Source organism: Geotrypetes seraphini, chromosome 1 (genome assembly GCF_902459505.1).
Source record: "Geotrypetes seraphini chromosome 1, aGeoSer1.1, whole genome shotgun sequence".
Classification (NCBI taxonomy): Eukaryota; Metazoa; Chordata; class Amphibia; order Gymnophiona; family Dermophiidae; genus Geotrypetes; species Geotrypetes seraphini.
The window spans coordinates 134,222,901-134,248,969 of record NC_047084.1 but is presented as its reverse complement, the minus strand read 5'-3'; the positions used below and the strand labels follow the sequence as shown (position 1 = coordinate 134,248,969).

The 26,069-nt window shown below is 49.4% G+C and overlaps 1 protein-coding gene across 1 annotated transcript in view; it reads right to left on the bottom strand.

The window, feature by feature from the left end:
- INTU (inturned planar cell polarity protein) overlaps nucleotides 1–22,016 on the bottom strand; it is a 234,221-nt gene extending 212,205 nt beyond the window's left edge. Inside the window, exon 1 of the mRNA XM_033938846.1 lies at nucleotides 21,936–22,016. The gene's annotated coding sequence lies outside the window, so the exon portion shown is untranslated. The remainder of the gene's footprint in view (nucleotides 1–21,935) is intronic.
- Between the last annotated feature and the right edge of the window lie 4,053 nt (nucleotides 22,017–26,069).

Sequence of the window (26,069 nt, the reverse complement as noted above, 5' to 3'; positions counted from 1 at the left end):
CTATCGGTTGCTGCCTTGGCGGTACCCACAGAAGTCCATGCCTGCTTTTTCTCGTCCTCCTCCTCGGCGTCAGCAATAGCGGCGGGCTCCTCCAAAGCCTCAGACCCCGGCTGTGCTAAACCCGCACCGTCCTTTTCACGGGCTGGACGGGTGGGAGTTGGCCTCCTCTGCGTGGGGTCCCGCTCCTCTCCCGATTGGGGGACACTTGGGTCCTTTCGGTGATCAGAGAGGGATATTCTGTAAATTTTAGGGAGTTGCCTCCGAACTGTCCTCCCGGCGTGTCTCTTTCCAGCCGAGCGCAGCTTCCATTGCTTCTTCTGGAGGCTCGGGCTCTTCTTCACCTTCGGGGGGGTGGAGGAGGTTCCCCCTTGCCAGCGGGGGCGGAGGTTTTACTCCCGCTATTTCCTGGTCCCCAAAAAGACCGGGGATCTCCGGCCTATACTGGACCTCTGGAGACTGAACAAGTTTCTGGTTCGGGAGAAGTTCCGGATGCTGTCGCTACCCATCTTGTATCCCTTGCTGGACGAGGGGGACTGGTTGTTTTCCCTCGATCTGAAGGAAGCGTACACTCACATTCCAGTGCATCCAGCTTGTCACCGGTTCCTTCGGTTTCAGGTGGGGGACCTGCACCTTCAATATCGGGTCCTCCCTTTCGGGCTTGCTTCATCCCCTCGAGTCTTTACGAAGTGTCTCGTGGTGGTGGCTGCAGCCCTCCGGTCCCAGGGGCTCCAAGTCTTTCTGTACCTCGACGACTGGCTGATCAAAGCCCCGTCGAGGGTGTGGGTTATTTCAGTGACCCGTCGGACTATTACGTTCCTCCAAAGTCTGGGGTTCGAGGTGAACTTCCCGAAGTCTCAGCTGTGCCCCTCTCAGTCTCTACAGTTCATCGGGGCCGTGCTGGACACGGCTCGCCTCCGGTCTTTTCTGCCTCCTTGTCAGGCCGCTCTGGTTCGGCTGAGCCAGTTGGTTTCCCTGCGGGATTCGGTCTCGGCCAGGCAGATGATGATTCTGCTGGGTCACATGGCCTCCACCGTCCATGTCACGCCGTTCGCCAGGTTGCAACTTCGGATTCCTCAGTGGACCTTGGCGTCTCAATGGCGGCAGGATCGGGATCCCGCTTCCCAGCACATTGCGGTGACTCCTTCCTTGAGACGCTCGCTCCATTGGTGGACCAACTCTTCCAATCTTTCCAGAGGGTTGCTGGTTCTTGAGCCTCTGCATCACAGGGTCCTGACAACGGACTCCTCGGCGTATGCCTGGGGGGCTCACCTCAACAGCCTACGGACTCAAGGCCTCTGGTCCAGTGCAGATCGTCATTGTCACATCAATCTGCTTGAACTTCGGGCCATTTACCTTGCCCTGGTCGTTTTCTGTCATCTGCTTCAGGGACAGGTGGTCCTGGTGCGCACGGACAACCAGGTGGCGATGTATTATGTCAACAAGCAAGGGAGCATGGGTTCCCTGTCTCTCTGCAAGGAGGCTCTTCGCCTTTGGGATTGGGCGTTCTGCCACAACATCTTTCTTCATGCGGTTTATATCCAAGGGGAGCACAACTGTCTGGCAGACAGGTTGAGTCGCCTCCTGCAGCCGCACGAGTGGTCTCTCCATTCCCAGACTCTGCGTCAGGTGTTCGTTCGTTGGGGGACTCCGCAGATCGATCTGTTCGCCTCCCCCCTGAATCGCAAATTGCCTCAATTCTGCTCAAGGATGTACTCCCCAGATTGTCTCGAGGTGGATGCTTTCCTCTTGGATTGGGAGAGCAGGTTCCTTTATGCGTTTCCGCCTTTCCCTCTAATTTTAAGGACGCTTGTGCATCTCAGGTCGGTGTATGCCGACATGATTCTGATTGCGCCTCGGTGGCCTTGGTAGCCGTGGTTCTCCCTGCTTCTACGACTCAGTGTCGGGGACCCTCTACTTCTGCCTGTTTTTCCTTCTCTGCTGTCTCAGAGTCGGGGTTCGCTGCTGCATCCCAATCTGCAGTCTCTTCATCTGACGGCTTGGTTCCTTTCTACTTGACCCCTTTTCTTGAGTTATCTCGGTCGGTGCAGGATGTCCTCGAGGCTTCTCGGAAGGCTTCTACGAGGCAGTGCTATTCTCAGAAGTGGACTCGTTTCGCCACATGGTGTGCTTCGCATGGTGTGGAACCTCTGTCTGCTTCGTTGTCCTCGATTCTGGAATATTTGCTTCATTTGTCTCAATCTGGTCTCAAGACAACTTTGGTTTGGGTTCATCTCAGTGCGATTGCTGCCTTTCATCGGCCACTTGATGGGAAATCGCTTTCTGTTCACCCTATGGTTTCTTGTTTTATGAGGGGTCTCTTGCATGTCCATCCTCTCCTCAAGCCTCCACCTGTGGTATGGAATCTTAATGTGGTTCTTGCTCAGTTGATGAAACCTCCCTTTGAACCCATGGATAAAGCTCATCTGAAGTTCCTTACTTGGAAAGTGATCTTTCTGCTTGCACTCACGTCTGCTCGCAGAGTCAATGAGCTGCAGGCGCTGGTGGCTGACCCGCCTTTTATTGTATTTCATCATGACAAGGTGATCCTACATACTCATCCTAAGTTCTTGCCTAAGGTGATTTCGGATTTCCATCTTAATCAGTCTATTGTTCTTCCGGTGTTTTTTCCTAAGCCCCATTCTCATCCTGGTGAGATGGCTTTGCATACTCTTGACTGTAAGAGGGCGTTGGCTTTCTATCTTCAACGCACCCAGTCGCATCAGAGGGTTCCTCAACTTTTCTTGTCCTTTGATCCTAATCGGTTGGGACGTCCTGTTTCCAAACGCACCTTGTCCAACTGGTTGGCTGCTTGTATTTCCTTTTGCTACGCTCAGGCTGGTCTCTCGCTGCGCGGTCGGGTTACGGGGCATAAAGTCCGAGCGATGGTGGCTTCTGTCGCTTTCCTCAGGTCCACGCCAATTGAGGAGATCTATAAGGCTGCCACTTGGTCTTCGGTTCATACCTTCACCTCTCATTACTATCTGGATACTATGTCCAGAAGCGACGGCCGGTTTGGTTTGTGTAATCTTTTTTCCTGATTTGCCAACTTTCCCTCGGTCCCTTTTTGGTTAGTTTGGAGGTCACCCACATGTAGAGAATATGCTGCCTGCTTGTCCTGGGATAAAGCACAGTTACTTACCATAACAGGTGTTATCCAGGGACAGCAGGCAGATATTCTCGCAACCCTCCCGCCTCCCCGAGGTTGGCTTCTTTGCTAGCTATCTGAACTGAAGACCACGAGGAGGGGATGCGCACTCTAGTGGAGCAGGAAGGCACACGCATGCGTGGTGCAGCATCAGCAAACTTGAAATCTTCAATCAAGTTTGCTTGAAAAGCTGTCCGCGTCGGGGCTCCGTAGATGACGTCACCCACATGTAGAGAATATCTACTTGCTGTCCCTGGATAACACGTTACGGTAAGTAACTGTGCTTTCTATGCTCAGGCTGGACTGCATCTACAGAGTCGAGTCACAGCCCATAAATACAGAGCCATGACGGTATCAGTAGCTTTGCTTAGATCTACTCCTATTGAGGAAATCTGCAAAACTGCCACTTGGTCCTCGGTTCATACATTCACCTCTCATTATTGTCTGGATACTTTTTCCAGACAGTTGGGCAGACTGGATGGACCATTCGGGTCTTTATATGCCGTCATCTACTATGTTACTATGTAAGAATGGAGTGATGGGAGATTCTTGAAATGGTGGAACCATGTGGGACAGATCAAGGGGAGGGGTGACAAGGAGATGAGTGAGAGGAGGATAGTGAGTACAGAGGTAGAAATGTGATAATGAGGTGTAGATGAAAGGTAGCAGGGAATAGGAGGCTGGGGAAGGAGTGAAATTGGAAGTGGGAGTGCTAGAACATGAGGAGATGAAAGTTGAAAAATAAAAGGAAAGGTGAGAAAGGGTGAAATCTGAGTGGACAGAAAAGAGAAAAAGGAGGAAAAAACTAAAAGGGAACGATCAGTATATCAAAGACAGATAGAGCGAGGGAATGAAATAAGACAGGAGAGATAAGAAAAGCCAAATGGCTAGAAGACACTGGAAAGAGAATTAGCAGAAGACACAAAGGCAGAAGAGAAACTGGGACAACAAAATATCCAAAGGTAGAAAAAATGTCTTTTATTTTGGAATTTATTAACTGGAATATATTAGCTTTGTATTGTTGTATCCATGGCCAAAGCCAGATAAGAACATAAGAATTGCCGCTGCTGGGTCACACCAGTGGTCCATCGTGACCAGCAGTCCACTCACGTGGCGGCCCCCAGGTCAAAGACCAGTGCTCTAAAATGAGCCAAGCCTCATCTGTGTACGTCCCAGTTTAGCAGAAACTTGTCCAGCTTAGTCTTGAAACCCTGGAGGGTGTTTTCCCCTACAACAGACTCCGGAAGAGCGTTCCAGCTCTCCACACTCTCTGGGTGAAGAAGAACTTCCTTATGTTTGTACAGAATCTATCCCCTTTCAACTTTAGAGAGTGCCCTCTCATTCTCCCTACCTTCGAGAGTGTGAACAGTCTGTCTTTATCTACTAAGTCTATTCCCTTCAGTATTTTGAATGCTTAGATCATATCCCCTCTCAGTCTCCTCCTTTCAAGGGAGAAGAGGCCCAGTTTCTCTAATCTCTCACTGTACGGCAACTCCTCCAGCCCCTTAACCATTTTAGTCGCTCTTCTCTGGACCCTTTCGAGTAGTACTGTGTCCTTCTTCATGTATGGCGACCAGTGCTGGACTCAGTACTCCAGGTGAAGGCGCACCATGGCCCGGTACAGTGGCATGATAACCTTCTCCGATCTGTTCATGATTCCCTTCTTTATCATTCCTAACATTCTGTTTGCCCTTTTTGCCGCTGCAGCGCATTGTGCAGACGGCTTCATCGACTTGTCGATCAGAACTCCCAAGTCTCTTTCCTGGGAGGTCTCTCCAAGTACCGCCCCGGACATCCTGTATTCGTGCATGAGATTTTTGTTACTGACATGCATCACTTTGCACTTATCCACGTTGAACCTCATTTGCCATGTAGCTGCCCATTTCTCGAGCTTGATTATGTCACTTTGTAGGTCATCGCAATCCCCATGTCTTCACTACTCTGAATAACTTTGTATCGTCCGCAAACTTAATCACCTCACTCGTACCAATTCTCAGATTGTTTATAAAGATGTTGAAGAGCACGGGTCCAAGCACAGGCCCAAGATAGGGGTGGGGGGCAAGGCCAGAGGGCTCAGTGTACTTGTGTGCCTAGGGCCCATCGAAGGATTAATCCTGTCCTGACATTGTTGTCTGGATGGGAACATCTGGAAGAAGTAGGAGAGCAATGGGCAAAACTGAAAGGAGCTATTGTAAGGCCAACAAACCATGTTGTATGAAAAATAAGAGAAAAAGAAGGCTGCTTTGGTCCTCAAAAGTAGTAGTCGAGAAGGTAAGGAAAAAGCTTGTATCCTTGGGATCATCTTTGACTCCTCTCTTTCTCTGCACCTATCCAACAGTCTGCTAACACCTGTCATTTCTTTTTCGATAACAGTGTACCTTCCTTTCTGAACACACTACCTAAACCAGAGGGTGACCAAAACTGTATCTGTGGTAGAAATTCACCACTTAGGTGTCCTTTCATTAAGGCGCGCTAACTGATTTAGTGCACACTAAAGATTAGCGTGCGCTAAATGCTAAGGCATCCATCATATTACATTACATTAGTGATTTCTATTCCGCCTTTACCTTGCATAAGAATTGTTAATTTATTAAGAAGTTCTTTAGGAATAGCTTGAACATTTTCTAATCTGCTAAGGAGTAGTTGGTAATTGCAGCAGGAGTTCGGAACATGTTTGGTTGTGTTATATTGGTTTTATGTATTTTTTGAAGAGTATTTTCTATGGGCGCCTTAGCATTTAGCGCGCACTAAATCAGTTAGTACGCCTTAATAAAAGGAGTGTGTGAGGAGAGTGTGGTGCATTGATTAAAGCTACAGCCTCAGCACCCTGAGGTTGTTGGTTCAAACCCACGCTGCTCCTTGTGACCCTGGGCAAGTCACTTAAGCCCCCCCATTGCCCCAGGTATATTAGATAGATTGTGAGTCCACCATGACAGACAGGGAGAAATGCTTGAGTACTTGAATAAATTAATGTAAACCGTTCTGAGTTCCCTTGGGCGAACAGTATAGAAAATTGAAGAAATAAAATAAATAGTTTCATCCACAACCAAAGCTGAAACCGATGCTTCAACCTCTTCCAAACAGTGGGTCTCCCTAGGCCTTCCACCCCCCTGACACAAGCTTTCTCCTCCTGCCACCCAAAGGCCCCTCCAGGGCCCTCAGAGGTCTTTTGGGGGCAGGAACTATCCTTAGTCACTTCTGTCCATGCTGTCTCCACAGTCTCAATGGCTGCTGTAACTTTCCATGGCAGTCTTGAGACTGCTGTGGAAGTTCATGGCAGCCATTTTGAGATAAGAATGGGCACAGGCAGAGCTTATTCATAACACTGCAGTAAGAATCATCTTCGGCCTGAAAAAAATATGACTCTATCTCAACCTACCTCAGACAACTCCACTGGCTACCCATCACGTCTCGAGTAAAATTCAAATCATCCTGTATCATGAATCGCATAATCTACGGAGACTCAGCAGCCCCCCTTATCAAACTCTTCACAGATGCATGGTTCGCGACCCGCTGACTTCTTTACAGGATTCAACTGAATCTCCCCTCGACAAAAAATCTAAAGTACAAAAGAATTTTCCATTCCATGTTCATCTTCCTGGGAATCAAAATTTGGAACGATCTTGCAAAGACAATAAGAACAGACACCAACCACGCCCTATTCCGGAAGAAACTGAAAACTTCACTGTTTGACAATTAATACCTACAAGATTCCTATAGGCACCTGTGTTTGCTTAGTACAACTAAGAGCTCTATGGACACCTGTTCTGCTATTACGATTAGGTTCTTCTCCTATCCCCCGTCCTTCCTCCCCTCTATACCCCAGCTACCCTATTCATTCTTCAAGTCGCCTAGAGCCTCTTTAGGTTTGTGCGACGCACAAATATTATATTAGACTATCTCCAGTCGCTAATGTCTTTATTTTCCTCAAGGTTTCCAAAGGGTTAATCCTGTACTGCTTACCAAAGATTATAAGGAGTACCAGTTTGAAGATTAAGGATTTGAACCCTGGCATCCCAGTGTCTTAACATCCAGAGTAGATCACATCTCCACTCCAGGAGAAATTTTCCATCCAGTTGTTAGAACTGCAGACTCTAGATAAATCATTTGCAACAGCTGCTTGAATTAGGGTTACCAGATGTCCGGATTTACCCGGACATGTCCTCTTTACAGAGGACTGTCCGAGCATCTGGATGGCTTTTCAAAACCCAGCAAGATCGGGGCCGAATCTGGCGTGCATCTGCACATGTGTGGATATGACACGGTGATTTCACATGCATACATGCAATGTCATGCCATGCATGTCACATCTGCGCAAGTGCAGATGCCTTCCAGACCCGGCCCGAAGAGACGAGGTTTGCATCGGGCTGGGGTTGGGAGGCGGAACGGGACGGGGCGGGGGATGGAAAGGGGCAGGCCTAAGGGCAGAACGTGCGGGCACATGTCCTCCTTTACCAGAGGCAAAATCTGGTAACCCTAGCTTGAATCAGCCTGTAATCAGTCCTGAAATTTTTTTGCCATGCTTTGTATGCCTTAGTTTAACTCAGACGTTCTCTGAGTGGACTGGCCCAAGAAACTCTTCTACCGTCAGTAGAAAAAAAAAAAAAAGAGAGAGACAATGCTCAGAATCTTAGAACAGATGCTTCTCAGAGTTGGCATTGCTGAGCGCAACTAACCCTGTTTCTGGAATTCCTGGAACCTAAGAGGATTAGAGTGCACTTTTCAGCTGACAGATTTAGGTTTAGAAGGAAGGCTTAAGCAGTAAAAAATGTCCCTCCTGGGACCAGAGGCCCTGGCAACACTAGATGCAGACTTTATAGCACGAGAAGGGAATTGATTGTCTGACACTCAGATGTGTAACGAGAAGGGTAGCAGTCGATCGAGATTGGATTAAACTAAACTAAGCCTAATGGTTAGAGCAGTAGGCTGAGGAAAAGGGAAGCCAGGGTTCAAATCCCTCTGATGCTGCTAGTGATCTGGGGCAAATCACTGAACTCCATACCCTCAACCAGGATGGAAACAACAGCAAGGGCGGATGGCTTGGAATCACTATGGGTTAAGCTACCGGTAGGAACTGGAGCAGACATAAAATTGGGTCTGTACTATCGCCCACCTGGACAATCGGAAGAAATCGACCAGGACCTGGAGGCTGAACTGAGGCAGGTATGCAAAAGCGGAAGTGTGGTGGTGATGGAGGACTTCAACTACCCTGGGATTGACTGGAGTATCGGGCACTCTAACTGCACGAGGGAGACCAAATTCCTGGAGATCACGAGGGACTGTTTCATGGAACAGCTGGTCACGGAACCAACACGGGGAGATGCCACTCTTGACCTAATCTTCAACGGGCTAGGGGGACCTGCAAAGGAGGTGGCGGTACTAGCCTCACTAGGAAACAGCGATCACAACACGATCCAGTGCAGGCTAGAAATTGGATTATCAAAGGTGAAAAGAACCACAACGACGGCACTCAACTTCAGAAAAGGGAATTATGATGCCATGAGGAAAATAGTGGGAAAGAAACTCAACGGCAACACAAGGAGGATGGAGTCCGTAGAAAAAGTCTGGACCCTACTCAAGGGCACGGTGCATGAAGCACAGAACCTGTGTGTCCCCAAGTTCAGGAAAGGGTGCAAAAAAAATAGAACCCAAATCCCAGTGTGGATAACAAATGCAGTAAAAAAGGCGATAAGTGACAAGAAAGCATCATTCAAAAACTGGAAAAAGGACCAAACAAAGGACAATCAAAAGGAGCACAAAAAACACCAAAGGGCGTGTCACAGAGTGGTTAGGAAAGCAAAAAGAGAATATGAAGAGAGGCTGGCGGGGGAAGCAACAAACTTCAAATCATTCTTCAGGTACGTTAAAGGGAAGCAACCAGCAAGGGAGGAAGTGGGACCCTTGGATGATGGAGACAGAAAGGGAGTGGTAAAAGAGGAAAAAGAGATAGCTGACAAGTTAAATCAGTTCTTCACGTCAGTCTTCACGAGGGAGGACACAACCAACATTCCGGAACCCGAAGAGATCGTAAATGGAGATCAGGATGATAAGCTGGTCCAACTAGAGATAAGCCAAGAGGATGTCCTCAGGCAGATAGACAGGCTAAAGAGCGACAAATCGCCAGGTCCGGACGGCATTCACCCAAGGGTACTCAAGGAACTAAGGAACGAAATAGCAGAGCCACTTCGACAAATATGCAACCTATCTTTAAAAACTGGAGAGATACCGGAGGACTGGAAAATGTCACTCCCATCTTCAAGAAGGGTTCAAGGGGTGACCCAGGAAACTACAGGCCGGTGAGCTTGACCTCGGTCCCGGGAAAGATGATGGAAGCGCTGATTAAGGACAGCATCTATGAACACATCGAAAACAATGGACAGCTAAAGTCGAGTCAGCATGGCTTCTTCAAGGGTAGGTCATGCCTCACAAACCTATTGCATTTCTTTGAGGGGGTAAACAGCCAGGTGGATAAAGAGGAATCCATAGACATCATTTACCTTGACTTCCAAAAAGCCTTCGACAAGGTGCCACACGAAAGATTGCTTAAGAAGATATGGAATCACGGGGTGCAAGGGGAGGTCCACCAATGGATCAAAAACTGACTGGCAGACAGGAAACAGAGGGTTGGAGTAAAGGGACATTACTCAGACTGGCAAGGGGTCACGAGCGGAGTTCCGCAGGGGTCGGTGCTGGGACCGCTCCTGTTCAATATATTTATTAATGACCTGGAGGCGGGAACAAAATGTGAGGTCATTAAATATGCAGATGACACCAAACTATACAGCAGGGTTAAAACCACGGAAGACTGCGAAGATCTCCAAAAGGATCTGACGACACTGAAAGAGTGGGCCAAAAAGTGGCAAATGAGCTTCAACATAGGGAAATGCAAGGTCATGCATGTAGGGAAAAAGAACTCGATGTACATTTACAAAATGGGGGGATCACTGCTAGGGGTAAGTAACCTTGAAAGAGACCTGGGAGTAATGGTAGACACAACATTAAAGGCATCGGCACAGTGCGCCCAGCCTCAAGGAAAGCAAACAAAATGTTGGGTATCATCAAAAAGGCAATGGTGCGCCCCCATCTGGAGTACTGTGTCCAGTACTGGTCACCGTACCTCAAGAAGGACATGGCGGTACTTGAGGGAGTCCAGAGAAGAGCAACTAAGCTGATAAAGGGTATGGAAAACCTCTCATACACTGACAGACTGAAAAAACTGGGGCTGTTCTCCCTAGAGAAGCGGAGACTTAGAGGAGACATGATAGAAACCTTCAAGATCCTGAAGGGCATAGAAAAAGTAGACAGGGACAGATTTTTCAAATTATGGGGAACCACAAGTACAAGGGGGCACTCGGAGAAATTGAAAGGGGACAGGTTTAGAACAAACGCTAGGCAGTTCTTTTTCACCCAGAGGGTGGTGGATACATGGAACGCGCTCCCGGAGGCTGTGATAGGCAGGAGCACGTTACAGGGCTTCAAAGAAGGTTTGGATAGGTTCCTAGAGGACAAAGGGATCGAGGGGTACAGATAAGAATAGACGTGGGTTATAGGGATAGGACTAGAGGTAGGTTTATAGAAATAGTCAGGGACCACTGCTCAGGCAATGAGCCTGATGGGCCGCCGCAGGAGCGGACCGCTGGGCGAGATGGACCTCTGGTCTGCCTCAGCGGAGGCAACTTCTTATGTTCTTATGTTCTTAACTCTTCATTGTTTCAGCTACAGACTTAGGCCTAGATGCACTAAAAATGGTCGTTAAGACTATGTGGGTCGTTGTGGGCCGATTTTAAAACAGTGTTTCAACAAGTTTGCATGCAAATGAGTTTCTTGGAGGTTTGCCGTAATCCCATCTGATCGATTGTTCAGAAAGCAACTCGCACACATGTGCAGTCAGCAGAGGAAGCCCAAACAGCTGAGCGGCAGGGGAAGCCCGGAAGGAGCCTCCTGCCACTCAACTATTTGGGGCAGGAAGACTTTATTTTACATTTTTTTTTAATGGCACAGATGTTGTGTGTGTGTTTCACATGTACAATACATGCCTCCATAAAAAAAAAGAAGTCGTGCCAGCCCTCTCGACAACGACCCCCCCTCCCAAGGATGGACTTAAACTTTTTTTTTTTTAATCTGAAGGCGGGAAGCCCACTCCCTCCTGCCTTGGCCACCCGCACCCCACACCTTTAAATTACAGAGTGACAGGAAGGATGCCCACTCCCTCCTATTGCCAGATGGCCCCCCACCAAACCGACCCCTGATGCCGTGACCCCATTGATGCTGCAAGACCCCCATGCCATGAACCTCCATGCCAGTACCCCCTCCCTCAACCCTGAGCCCCGTACTTAAAAAAAAAAATAAATTGGCAGGAAAGTTTGCCCACTCCCTCCTACCTCGGCCACCCAGCCCCTCCAGCTCCCCCTGCACTTCCTGCCCCGCCCCATACCTTTTAGGAAGATAGCAGGAGGGATGTCTAGTCCCTCCTGCCCAGCAGGCCCGCTTCTCCAAAATTACGGGCCTTCCCCTTCCTGGTGCATCCTGGGCTGCATCAGGAGGGGCCTAAGGCCTTGATAGGCTCAAATTCTCAAGGCCCCGCCCAGAAGAGAGGCCTTAGGTGTTTGAGCCTATCAGGGCCCTAGGCCCCCTGCCTAGTGCATCTTGGGAGTCTAAGGCTTTGATTGGCTTAGATGCCTAAGGCCCCTCCCCTGGGCAAGATGCACCGGGAAGGGGATGGCCCGCTATTTTGGAGAGGCAGGCCTGATGTAGGAAGTACTGGTCAGGGGGTGTGGGGGGAGCTGATTGGGAGATGCAGGAAGGAGTTAGCATTGAGTTAGTCCAATAAAAACAGGTATTCACTTCTGGCAGGACCTCACACCGTGTGCTCGCAGTAGACTTTTGAATCTTTAAGATTTTTGAAGGATCCCTAGCCAGCTACTATAGCTGGGTCACGGTGTATATGAAGAAACTCCATCTTAGATCAGTGGGTAGTAAAACTAAAAACTGCAACCTGAGACTCCATATTATTGCTCTGAGATATCACAGTACTGTATGCAGGCCTGTTCTATGTATCTGTCTTGGTACCAGTCACGGCCAGGGGGCAACAGGATGCTGCTGTTAGCTAGCTTTGATGTATAGACTATAGGATGGATTTATGGCTTTGTTTTTCTCTCTGCTCTTACCTTTTTGGCCAGAGCTGGTTATACTAGTTTGGACTGGCTAGGACCCTATATAACCTTTGTGTCCAAGACTCTCGGGGTCCTCTGTTTTATACAGCTAGTTCTGTTCAGAGGTCCAGCATATATGCTTATAATAAAAGCCTTTTTTTTACATCTCCTCAGTCTCTGGCTCAAGTTTCTATACTACTGATGGAGGGCCTTATCCTAAAAGGCACCTTCAATTTTATTCCCATTCTCAGCTGTTGGACTGGCCATGGACTCTTGGGGAGGGGAGGGGAGGGGAGGGGAGGGGGGGATGGGAGGGGAACTGATTATATTGTTGAAAATGTTATTTCCTGAATGGTACTACTGTTTGTATTTGCTTCTTACTGCTGGAATAATAAAAATAATTTAAACATTAAAAAAAAACAGGTATTATCCCAGGACAAGCAGGCATGATATTCTCACATGTGGGTGACGTCATCTACGGAGCCCCGATGCGGAAGCATTTTCAAGCAAACTTGATTGAAGATTTAAGTTTGCTCTGCTGCTCCACGCATGCGTGCCTTCCTGCTCCACTAGGGGGCGCATCCCCTCGTGGTCTCCAGTTCAAAATTTTCCGCTGAGCCTAGAAGTCGTGTTTTTTCAGGCTCTGCCCCAACTGCCTTCTAGCACCGCGATTTTTTCTTATTTTTCTCGATTAAGTCGCTGTGCGCGAATTTTTTCTTGTTTCAACTTGTTCCTGCTTCGTTTTTGACCAACCCGGAGGTTTCCGGGTCCCCGTGGCCGCGTGGCTACTCGAGCCGCAGCCAGTTTCAATTCTATGTCCCAGCCTTTGACTGGCTTTAAAAAGTGCACCCGGTGCGAGTGGCTTCTTTCCATCACAGACCCGCATCGCCGGTGCATCCTCTACCTGGGGGCCGCTCATCCAACCGACTCCTGCCCCCAGTGTGCTACTTTCCAGAACGGGCCCTCCGCCGAAGAAAAGCCAGCATGGCGGATCTCTTCGCCGCCGACCAACCCTCTACCTCGGCCTCGAGGTCGGCCCCGGCCTTGACCACGGCCCCGAATACCTCGGCATCGCCTTGAGACTCGAATCCGAAGTCCTCGGGACAACAGAAAGCCTCGGTTCCGGGTAAGTCCCCTCTTCCCTCTTCAGGTCCCGTAACAGCGAAGAAGCCAGCCTCGGGGACACCGGCGACGCATGGCGGAAGTCCCATGCTTACAGCCCCGGCGAAGCCCTCCAAGCCTTCGGGCCGTGCCTCCACCACACAGGAATACTCTGATACGAGGTCGCCCCCGGTGGAGCGCACCGAGGCAGTGGACATGCCCTCGATGCTGTCCGTGCCCGTTTTCCAGGACCTACTCCGAGCGATGATCTCATCGGAGCTGTCCGCTGCAATGGCCCATCTACAACCGACCTCGACCCCGCATGTGCCAGACCAGCCTGAACCACGCGTCGAGCCACCTCGGGGAAAAGCGCGCAAGCTTTGCCGTATCCCATCCTCCTCGGACTCCTCGCCGAGACACCCGAGGCGTTCTCCCTCCACAGACCGCCGCGGGGCAAAACGTCGTGCTAAAACGACAGAAACCTCGAACTGCCGTACCTCCAAGAAGGCCCGGGGTTCCCCCACTCTACGAGGCCGCTCACCTACACCTCGTACGGGATCGCTGAGGGTGGCGGAGCTATCACTCTCCATCCCGCGCATCCTCCGAACTCCCCCTCGGACCGGGGCTCCGATCCGAGGTTTCAGGCTTTCACCGAGGGAGTCCGGGTCGAGGTCACCGATTCGACATCGATCGGTACCCCGAACCCCGGCATCATCTCCGAGGGGCTCCTTGAGACTTCGGAGATCTACGACCCCGGAACACTTTCACAGTGCTTCCCCGGTCTCGGAGTGTGAATCGGAGCAGGAGCCTCGATACTCGAGGGAAGCCTCCCCATCCTTCTCCACCCGACGGAGGTCTCGTTCACCGACCCCGCACGGGGCCTCGGGAACATCCCGCCCATCCTTCTCTCGCTTTGTCCAGGACATGGGCCACGCTTTGGACTTGGACCTCCAGTCCGACTCCACATACTCTAAGGAGTACCTAGCGGAGCTGGATATGCCATCACTGCCCAGAGAGTCCCTTCGCTTACCACCTAACCCGGTACTCCAACAGGCTTTCTTCAGGAACCTGGAGACCCCCTATATGGTCACAGCAGTACCCTCCAAAATGGAGGCCAGGTACCGTACAGGATTTGAACAACCGCAGCTCTCCCACCAGTCGCTGTTAGTAGAATCCTCCTTGAAAAAGGCTCACCCCTCCAGGGTCTCAGCGGCGGTCCCCCCAGGCCGAGAAGACCGAACCCTAGATAAGTTCGGCAGGAGACTATATCAAAATGCGATGATGGCCTCTAGGGTGCAAAGCTACACTTTCACCTTCACATCCTACCTCAAACACCTCATTGGACTACTGAGAGCCTTTGAGACTGACTTACCGGCCTCCCGCCAAGGAGCGTTTAACCTGCTTTCAGAGTCCCTCTCCAACCTACGCCTCCATCTATTCCACGCGGCCTACGATGGCTTCGAACTCTCCTCCAGAGAGGCAGCCTTTGCTATTGCCATGCGCTGCCTAGCTTGGCTGCGCCTGGTCGACATGGACCCCAACTTACAGGACCGGTTGGCTAACCTCCCCTGCGTGGGTAAAGAACTGTTCGATGACACTATCGAGGCGGCTACAAAACGCCTCTCCGAACACAAACGCTCGTTTGCCTCCCTCGTGTGGCAAAAGCCTAAACCGCCCGCGTCCAGGCCGTTCAGGGCCCCTCCGCGCCGCTACCCACAAAAATCCACTCCTGCCTTCTCGCGGCCTCCGCCCAGGCGTCCGCAAGCCCATCATCGGGCCCTGCCCAAGTCCCAACCGCCTGCGACTACCAAACCATCCCCGTCCTTTTGACAGGATACGTGGAAGTGGGCGGGCCCCCTCCGCCATAGTCCCAGGCCTCCTTCCCATCGGGGGTCGCCTCAAAGTCTTTTACCCTCGCTGGGAACAAGTCACGTCGGACGCATGGGTCCTTGGTGTGATCTCATCAGGATACTCTCTCAACTTTCGGGCCATTCCTCCAGACAACCCCCCAAGGAATTGCCCTCCCAACCGGACACAGCTACCCCTACTCCTCTCCGAAGCCCGAGATCTGCTTCACCTGAGAGCAGTAGAGGAGGTTCCCCCCGGCCAACGGGGGAAGGGCTTCTACTCCCGTTACTTCCTGGTACCGAAAAAAACGGGAGACCTTCACCCAATACTAGACTTGAGACGCCTCAACAAATTTCTGGTACGGGAAAAATTTCGGATGCTTTCCCTACCGACCCTCTACCCCCTGATCGACGAGGGCGACTGGCTCTGCTCCCTCGATCTGAAGGATGCGTACACACATGTTCCAGTGCACCCCGCTCACCGCAAGTTCTTGCGTTTTCAGGTGGGAGACCTACACCTGCAATACCGAGTCCTCCCCTTCGGCCTAGCATCGTCACCTCGGGTCTTCACCAAGTGCCTCGTGGTGGTCGCAGCTGCCTTACGCTCCCAAGGTCTTCAGGTATTCCTCTACCTGGACGACTGGTTGATCAAAGCCCCGTCCAGGGAAGGGGTTATCTCAGCGACCCAACAGACTATTATCTACCTACAGAGTCTGGGGTTCGAGATAAACTTCCCAAAATCCCAACTACGCCCCTCGCAGTCCCTACAATTCATCGGGGCAATGCTGGACACAGTTCGCCTCCGTTCCTTCCTCCCCCTTCCGCGTCTAGAGGCGTTAGTAAGTCTGAGCCGAAGGATCTCACTGCTGACCTCGGTATCAGCCCGACAGATGATGATTCTCCTGGGCCACATGGCCTCCACCGTCCATGTCACACCCTTCGCCCGTCTCCATCTGAGAATCCCTCAATGGACCCTGGCCTCTCAATGGGGGGACAGGGTCTTGGTCCCTCTGTCGGGAAGCCATGCGCCTCTGGAAATGGGCAATCTCCAACAACACCTTCCTTTGAGCGGTGTACATACAAGGAGAACAAAACTGTCTGGCGGACAGACTCAGCCGCCTCCTCCAGCCACACGAGTGGTCGCTGCACTCTCAGACCCTACGACAGGTGTTCGAAAAGTGAGGGACGCCTCAAATAGATCTGTTCGCATCCCCCCACAATCACAAACTGCCCCTCTTCTGCTCCCGGATACACTCCCCGGACCGACTCGAGGCCGACGCCTTCCTCCTCGACTGGGAGGGAAGGTTTCTGTACGCGTTTCCTCTGATCCTGCGGACGCTGGTCCACCTGAAAACGGTGAAAGCCACCTTGATCCTGATTGCTCCTCGCTGGCCACGCCAGCCTTGGTTTTCCCTTCTACTTCAACTCAGTGTCAGAGATCCACTGCCTCTGCCTCGGTTTCCCTCTCTACTATCACAGAGTCAGGGTTCGCTGTTACATCCCAATCTTCAATCTCTTCATCTGAATGCTTGGTTTCTTTCCCTCTGACTTCTCTCCCCGTGTCTCAATCAGTCAAGGAGATATTGGAGGCCTCTAGAAAGACCTCGACGAGAACCTGCTATTCTCAAAAGTGGACCAGATTCTCAGCCTGGTGCTCCTCTCACAGCCAGGACCCGGTGTCGGTCCCCGTCCCTCTGGTCCTTGACTATTTACTTCAATTATCTCACTCCGGCCTAAAGACCAACTCCATTCGAGTACATCTCAGTGCGATTGCGGCCTTTCATCAGCCCCTGGAAGGAAAAGCCCTCTCGCTCCACCCCTTAGTCTCTCGCTTCATGAAGGGTCTTCTGAATGTCCACTCTCCCCTCAAACCCCCTCCGGTGGTTTGGGACCTTAACATGGTTCTGGCTCAACTAATGAAACCTCCATTTGAGCCCCTAGACAAATGCCATCCTAAATTCCTCACGTGGAAGGTGATTTTCCTGCTTGCACTCACTTCCGCCCAGCGAGTTAGTGAGCTACAGGCTCTGGTAGCGGACCCACCCTTTACGGTTTTCCACCATGACAAGGTGGTACTCTGCACACATCCAAAGTTCTTGCCTAAAGTAGTGTCTGATTTTCACCTCAATCAGTCCATCGTCTTGCCCGTGTTTTTTCCCAAGCCCCACTCTCACCCCGGAGAGGTGGCGCTCCACACTCTTGACTGCAAGAGAGCGTTGGCCTTTTACCTCCAACGCACTCAACCACACCGGAAAGTCCCACAATTGTTTTTGTCCTTCGACCCAAACCGGTTAGGCCACCCAGTTTCCAAGCGCACCTTGTCCAACTGGTTGGCCGATTGCATCACTTTTTGCTACGCTCAGGCTGGTCTCGCGCTGCATGGTCGAGTAACGGGACACAAGGTCCGAGCGATGGCAGCCTCCGTAGCGTTCCTCAGGTCCACACCTATTGAGGAAATCTGCAAAGCTGCCACGTGGTCTTCGGTTCATACTTTCACCTCCCACTATTGTCTGGACTCACTGTCCAGAAGCGATGGCCGGTTCGGCCAATCGGTATTGCGAAATCTATTTGCTTAAATTGCCAACTTCCCTCCATCCCTTTTCAGTTAGCTTGGAGGTCACCCATATGTGATAATATCATGCCTGCTTGTCCTGGGATAAAGCACAGTTACTTACCGTAACAGGTGTTATCCAGGGACAGCAGGCATATATTCTCACAACCCGCCCACCTCCCCGAGGTTGGCTTCTTTGCTAGTTAAGTGAACTGGAGACCACGAGGGGATGCGCCCCCTAGTGGAGCAGGAAGGCACGCATGCGTGGAGCAGCAGAGCAAACTTAAATCTTCAATCAAGTTTGCTTGAAAATGCTTCCGCATCGGGGCTCCGTAGATGACGTCACCCACATGTGAGAATATATGCCTGCTGTCCCTGGATAACACCTGTTACGGTAAGTAACTGTGCTTTACCTTATTTCCTTTATGTTTTTGTTTTATTTCTATATATTTAGGGGTATCATATTTAAGGATGGGAATAACCGGATGCATGGCCCAACCTTGTTCCACCCCAGTCCCGCTTTGTTCCGCCTCCAGCCCACTCTGTTCCACCTCTAGCCCCACCCCTAAAAAGCCTCGTCCCTTTATTTTCCAACCTCCAGGCTGCGTCTGGAGGGCCTCCAGCATGTGCGGATGCGGGTGACGTCATCCGTGCATGCTTGTTGAAGGCCCTACAGATGCGGATGGAGCTTGGGGCTTTCCAAAACCCGAACAAATTGCCGAGGTTTGGGAAGTCCATCCAGGAACTTGGACAGTCCTCTAAAAAATTGGACATGTCCAGATTTCCCATACCCTGTATATATTACCTTGAAAAGTGGACTGGAACAAACAAAAGAAGAGCCCGGGTATTCCACAGTCAAAAAACGAAAATCCAGACACAAAAGAAGAAAGGAGTGTGGAATGCAATGATCTTGACAAGGTGTTTATTAAGACAAGTCAATTAGCATAAAATGAAATGAAATAAAAAAAACTCCACTTCATGAATGACTGACATATGATGTTTCGGCAAAGATCTTCTTCAGGGGTCCTAATGGGGTAAAAAGGTGAAGCATAAGCAATGACTAAAGGAAATCAGAATTAGAACATAAGATTTGCCGCTGCTGGGTCAGACAAGTGGTCCATCGTGCCCAGCAGTCCGCTCAGGCAGCGGCCCTTAGGTCAAAGACCAGTGCCATATTTGAGTCTAGCTTTATCTGTGTACGTTCTGTTCCAGTAGGAACTTATCCAACCGTTTCTTGAATGCCTGAAGGGTGCTTTCCCCTATAACAGCCGCTGGAAGAGCGTTCCAGATTTCTACCATTCTCTGGGTGAAAAAGAACTATTCCCTTTTAACTTTAGCGAGTGCCCTCTGGTTCGCTTCACTTTGGAGAGGGTTAACAATCTCTCTTTCTCTACTAAGTCTATTCCCTTCAATATCTTGAAAATGAAGCAGTATGTGGATGATGTGCACTCAAGTAATAGGAGTGACCAGGCAACCGCAAAGGGAGGCCGAAGTGAACGGAGTGAACCCCGCTTTGTTCCAGCCCCGCTGAACAAGCTTGGGATAAAGTACTATAAAAATATATCTAATAAATGATAATTATATGTGAACGTGGTGACATGTGAGAACCAAAAAAGCTGTGGAGACCACAGTGAATAAAGAGGCCAGAATGGAAACCTCGGAAGACCCGTTTCAAAACTTCAAGTTTACACCCAGCAGCGTCCATGGCGAACTATCAAAACTCAAGGTGAACAAAGCCATGGGACCGGACAATCTACACCCCAGGATTCTTAGGGATTTGTGTGATGTCCTGGCGGAACCGCTATCCGTGCTGTTCAATCTTTCCCTAAGTACCGGAAAAGTCCCCATGGACTGGAAAACAGCTAACGTCATTCCATTGCACAAAAAAGGTTGCAGAACGGAAGCTGCGAATTACAGACCGGTCAGTCTCACCTCAATAGTGAGCAAACTCATGGAAAGACTTATTAAACAGGAATTAGATACGATCCTGACCGAGGAGAATCTACAGGATCCCCAGCAGCATGGATTCACAAAGGGAAGGTCCTGTCAATCCAACCTGATCAGCTTCTTTGACTGGGTTACAAGGAAACTGGATATGGGGAAGTCTCTAGACGTCGTGTACTTGGACTTCAGCAAAGCTTTTGATAGCGTCCCGCACCGCAGATTGTTGAGCAAGATGACTTTGATGGGATTGGGAGTGATATTGACGACATGGGTCAATGACTGGTTAAGCGGTAGAATCCAGAGGGTGGTGGTTAACGGTACCCCCTCCAATACATCGGAGGTGACCAGTGGAGTGCCACAGGGATTGGTCTTGGGACCGATCCTTTTAAACATATACATAAGAGACCTGACTCAAGGGCTTCAAGGTAAAATAACACTATTCGCCAACGACGCCAAACTATGCAACATAGTAGATAACAGCACCTTACTCGACAGTATGGAGCAGGACCTGCTCTTATTGGAACATTGGTCCTCGACTTGGCAGCTGGGCTTTAATGCCAAAAAATGTAAGGTCATGCACCTTGGCAGCAAAAACCCATGCAGAACTTACACTCTGAATGGTGAGACCTTAGCTAGGACTAGGGCAGAACGAGATTTGGGAGTAATCATTAGTGAAGACATGAAAACTGCCAAGCAGGTGGAGAAAGCTGCATCCAAGGCTAGACAAATGGTGGGATGCATCCGTAGAGGTTTCGTCAGCCGGAGGCCCGAAGTCATAATGTCCCTGTACAGATCCATGGTGAGACCTCATCTTGAATATTGTGTTCAATTCTGGAGACCACATTATCAAAAAGATGTGCGGAGAATTGAGTCGATTCAGCAAATTACCACCAGGATGGTCTCGGGACTCAAGAGCCTCCCATATGAGGAAAGACTGAATAAACTGCAACTATACTCGCTCGAGGAACGTAGAGAGAGGGGGGACATGATTGAGACTTTTAAATATATCACGGGCCACATCGAGGTGGAAGATGATATCTTCTTTCTTAAAGGACCTTCAACCACAAGAGGTCATCCGCTGAAAATCAAAGGTGGGCAATTTCATGGCGACACCAGGAAGTATTTCTTCACCGAAAGGGTAGTCGATCATTGGAATGAACTTCCATTGCAGGTGATTGACGCCAGCAGCGTGCTCGATTTCAAAAAGAAATGGGATATGTATGTGGGATCTCTAGCCGGGTGAAGTCTGGGGGTGGGTCATTAGCGTGGGCAGACTTGATGGGCTACAGCCCTTTTCTGCCGTCATATTCTATGTTTCTATGTTTCTATGAAACAAAGAGGCCAGAATAGAAACCAATACGGATGGACCAGGACGGAAAAACCAGTGTGGAAATAAAAGAACAGTACAGATAAACCAAAGAGGGCGCTATCCATATTAGAAACCATATATACCAGGTCACTCAATGGTGTAAAAGATAGAAAACAAATATAGATAAAACCTACAAAAAATATTATGAAGCCATAATTTGTGATGCTTTACTACGTTATAAAAGTGTTATAAAAGCAGGCTTTTCATAATAATGACGGGAATAGCAATGCAGATGATTAAGATAGACTTAATTATACTTTTTAGTGGGCGAACTTATGTTGCAGTTACAAATATGAAAGAATGAACGCTGAATTTTTGGGATATAGTAATGCATTTAAAAGGGTGTGGAGCCCGTTGACATCATTTGTTGAATCACATTAGTTGTCATGTACCTTTTCTTTTTAGCTAATTCCTTACACATCCAGGGTGGGAAGATGAGAAGGCATCATTATTTCTTGTATTTAGTTTATTGAAATTCTATATGTGTTTATACTTTTATGGATGAATTGGAGGAAGGAGGGGGAGAAAATGATTGTTTTCAGAATGTTTGTATATTTAAAGTGCTTTTCCTAGTTTAAAATTTTTGCAAAGCACTGTTAATATTTGAAAAATTAATAAAGATTAAAAAAAACCTAAAAAAAGTCAGACCTATCAAGTTAAAAAGGGCCAACAGCATATCTGACTAATACATAAAAAAGAATGTCTGACTAAATACACCATTTCTCATAAGTAGTAAGACAACCAGTAAGTTGTAGATGATACCATCTCCTGGACTAACATAACTTGCCAAAGGTTATGTTAAGTTAGTGCTTTAAAAAGGTTTCACCTGCAACTTTTCTGTATGCTATTCCAAGGACTTTAACTTTCGGAGCAACAGATGACTCACTTGTAGCGCAGATACTCAGAGAATGTTCTTGAATGTCATTCATTTTTACTCAGCAAAAGATCGCCATCTGCTGGTCAAATTATATTCTACATTTTGAAAATGGCCATCCGTTTGGATACACAGAAATAAAGGTTGGTTTCTTTTTATTTAACTAGCTTTATGACTAGCTTTCAAGAGTTGTATTTCCTTTAGGTCAACACCAAATGAACTTATACAGCTAAATTATGGACAGCATTGCAATGTTGGCGTCTTTTCAAACCTGTAATGCAGCAGGGGCGGTTTGCCTTGGGTGAAGTCTTCCTAAGGGTAGATTTTTTTCCCTCTTGGATCCCTTATTTTTTATGACAGTAAATAAAAGTGAAAATAAGCAAAGACCACTTCCTCATTGTTTCTCCTGTAATTGTGTTTTTGTGGGGTTTGTAAAGGAAATGGGATGGCATTTGACAAGCAAAGTGGTTTACATATTGCACGAGCAGATACATCCTTTGTGCCTGGGGCAATGGTGGCTTAAGTGACATGCCCAGGGTCATAAGGAGCTGCTGTAGGACTTGAACCCAGTTCCCCAGGATCTCGACCATTAGGTACTCCTTGTAGTATAAAGACTTTTTATGTTGAATCGATTTTTATTTTCAAATAACAAGAAACAATATCATATGCCCTATCCACTCCAACAGAAGAAACAATCAAAAACAAAACAGTAGATCCAACAATCCCACCCCACCCACCCCCCATCCCCAAACCCCCAGGCAAAAGCAGAGATAATGTACTGCAGTAGGCTTGGACTCTGATAGCCCACTGCTAAAGACAATGAGTGACTCCAACAGTGAAAAAAAAGGAAGAAAGAAAGAAGGAAAGAAAAGAAAGAAGAAGAAAGAGAAGTATACCTGGCGCCCCGCAAAGATGGAGATCAAGCCCGGTTCTCAAAAAATCACAAGGAATTTAGAATGTCACTTCTAGCCCGTGGTGATAAGGAAAAAAGATAAGAATCCCAGGTCCGAAGAAACTGGCGCTTTCTTCGCAAGCTAAGAGACGCATCCTTTCGCTCCAGCAGCAGCAGAGCATGCAAACGATTTCTCCAGTCCCAAAAGGAAGGCAAAGTTTCCCCAATCCAAACAGATAGAATTACCTTCTTCCCCAAGACACCCACCCGTCTCATAAACTGCCGCTGACCCGAATCTGATAAACGGAAGGCCTCATACTTATCTAACAGGAGTCCAGCTGGAGAAAAGGGCAATGTAGTGCCTAACACACGCTCCACATAAGATAGAACTTGACGCCAAAAATGTTTGATTTTCACACAAGTCCAAAAGGCGTGAAGAAACGAATGGGGCAGCTGGAGACATTTGGGGCATAAAGGAGAATCCGTGTAACCCGAATAATACAATTGGCTCTTCGTGAAATATCCCCGGTGAAGTACCCTGAACTGACACTCCCGTAGATCCGCATTAACAGAGATTCCCGGGATTCGTGCAATCAAGGAAGGAAGATCCAAAGCGTCTCGCGCTATCCCCAGATCTTGACACCAACGAGCATGTAGGACAGCACGATCGGGCGAACCCAATAAACGGTGGAAGCGGAGGCAGGAGAGCGAAGCCGGAGGTTTGTTGCTTTGTTCTTCTGTCTCTTCTTCTTTTTTTTTCTTTTTAAACAGGGCCAACGGAGGCAGAGAGGAGCGGGTAGCGGCGAGAGAAAGCTCCGCCCACCCCCTCCACGTCATCAGCGTCAGCCCCGACTTCCCCTTAACAGGAAGGGAGCCAACGGCGCACGGCCGTTCGGCGCGCGGCGAAGGCGAGCGGCAAGAGAGCGCCTTTGCGAAGGGCCTCGAAGGGTCGAGCAAAGATAGCCAAAGACTCCAGAACACCAGTTAACTACACACCAGGCGCCACTCCCAAATCACTGAGGTTGCAGGAATGGAGGCTACAGGAACCCAGAGGAGCTACCCAGTTTTCTGCGTCGAGTGTCATATGTATGACTACCTCCCCTCCGGGAGACAGGCATACATATGCAATCGATGTCAGGAACTGGATAGCCTGAAGAAGGAGGTCGGGAGACTGCGGGTTCGAGTACAAGAACTGGAGGGACTGTGCACCATGGAAGAACAGTGTTGGACTACCGAGGACACTACCAGAGAGAGCCACATCGCGGAACAAGTTAGGGAGCTCGAAAAATTCATTGAGGAGGCCTGCTGGAGGATGGCGGCACAGGACCACCAACACACCAGGAGAGAACCGACAGTTGGACGACAGGATCCACCAGACACCATGGAACTAGGACCTTGCGGAGGACCTGGGCAAGCAGAGGAGGAGGAGATCCATCAGAGTCAGGAGAAAGGACTAGCAGACCGCGCAGATGACTCAGACCTGAGACCAGGGGCGGAGACACAGCAGAGCCCAGAGAACGGACAAATGGACTTCACATATGACACAGATCTGAGACCAGAGAGGCAGTTGAAGAAGGGGAAATCGGCTATCGTGGTTGGGGACTCAATCCTGAGAGGAGTAGAAAGTCATATAGCCGGAGGGAGAGAGGACAGACTGGTAACATGTCTCCCGGGGGCAAGAACAAAGGACATCATCGACAATATCGAGAGGATCCTGGAGGGAGCCGAGACGGAAGAGACAGCAGTAGTGATCCACATCGGAACCAACGACATCAGCAGGAGAAACTTCAACAGGACTACACTAACTGACCAGTACAGGACCCTGGGGAGGAAACTGAGACTAAGGACAAGGAAGATAGCCTTCTCAGAGATCCTGCCAGTACCGAGAGCGGACACAAAAAGACAGAGCGAACTACAATCAATTAACGTTTGGCTGAGGAGATGGTGCGAGGAGGAGGGTTTCCACTTTGTTAGGAACTGGACTACTTTCTTGGGGAAGAACAAGCTCTACAGACGAGATGGACTGCACCTTAGCACAGATGGGACGAGGATGCTGGCACGCAACGTCCAGAACGTCATAGACTTGGCTTTAAACTGAGGAGAAGGGGAAAGCCGATAGTCGACCTGACCTCGACACATCGGACATCGGTACCTGACAAGGATACTGAACTGGGACATTGTAAAGGAGGACTCGGGACTGAGCGTCTATGTTTTGAAAAGGGACCTAAAGATGCTTTGCAGGGATCGAGGGTACAAATGGACCTGGTAAGCGGCTCCAATACAGAACAACAGGAACCAGAGGGACAAAGACATTGTGTAAAAGAGCCCAGGACTGAGTGGGAATTAGGAGAACAGGAGATGCAAGGGAAGCAGGCAGAGGACGTCACACACACACAGCAGGAGGAGGACGAAGCTCAGGGGCTGGTAAACCATGAAGAAAACCGCAAGAGTACCAAAGCACGAGGGAAACAAAATGAGAGGACAAAAAACAGGATCTTAAACTGCCTATACACAAATGCTAGGAGCCTGAGAGCCAAAATGGGAGAACTGGAAATCACTGCTAGCAATAAGGACCTAGACATAATTGGAGTCACAGAAACGTGGTGGACTGAGGAAAATCAATGGGATGTGGCCATACCAGGGTACAAACTGTACAGGAGAGACAGGACACATAAAAAGGGTGGAGGAATAGCGCTGTACATAAAAGACTCCATACCATCAGCCAAGATGGAAACAACAGTACGGGCGGATGGCTTGGAATCACTATGGGTTAAACTACAGGGAGGAGCAGGGGCAGACATTAAATTGGGTCTGTACTACCGCCCACCTGGACAACCGGAAGAAATCGACCAGGAGCTGGAAGCTGAACTGAGGCAGGTATGCAAAAGCGGAAGTGTGGTGGTGATGGGGGACTTCAACTATCCTGGGATAGACTGGAGTATTGGGCACTCAAACTGCGCAAGAGAGACCAAATTCATAGAGGTCACGAGGGACTGTTTCATGGAGCAACTGGTCACGAAACCAACACGGGGCGATGCCACTCTTGACCTAATCTTCAACGGCCTAGGAGGGCCAGCAAAGGAGGTGGCGGTATTACCCCCGCTAGGTAACAGCGATCACAACACGATCCAGTGCAGGCTAGAAATTGGATCATCAAAGGGGAAAAGAACCACAACGACGGCACTCAATTTCAA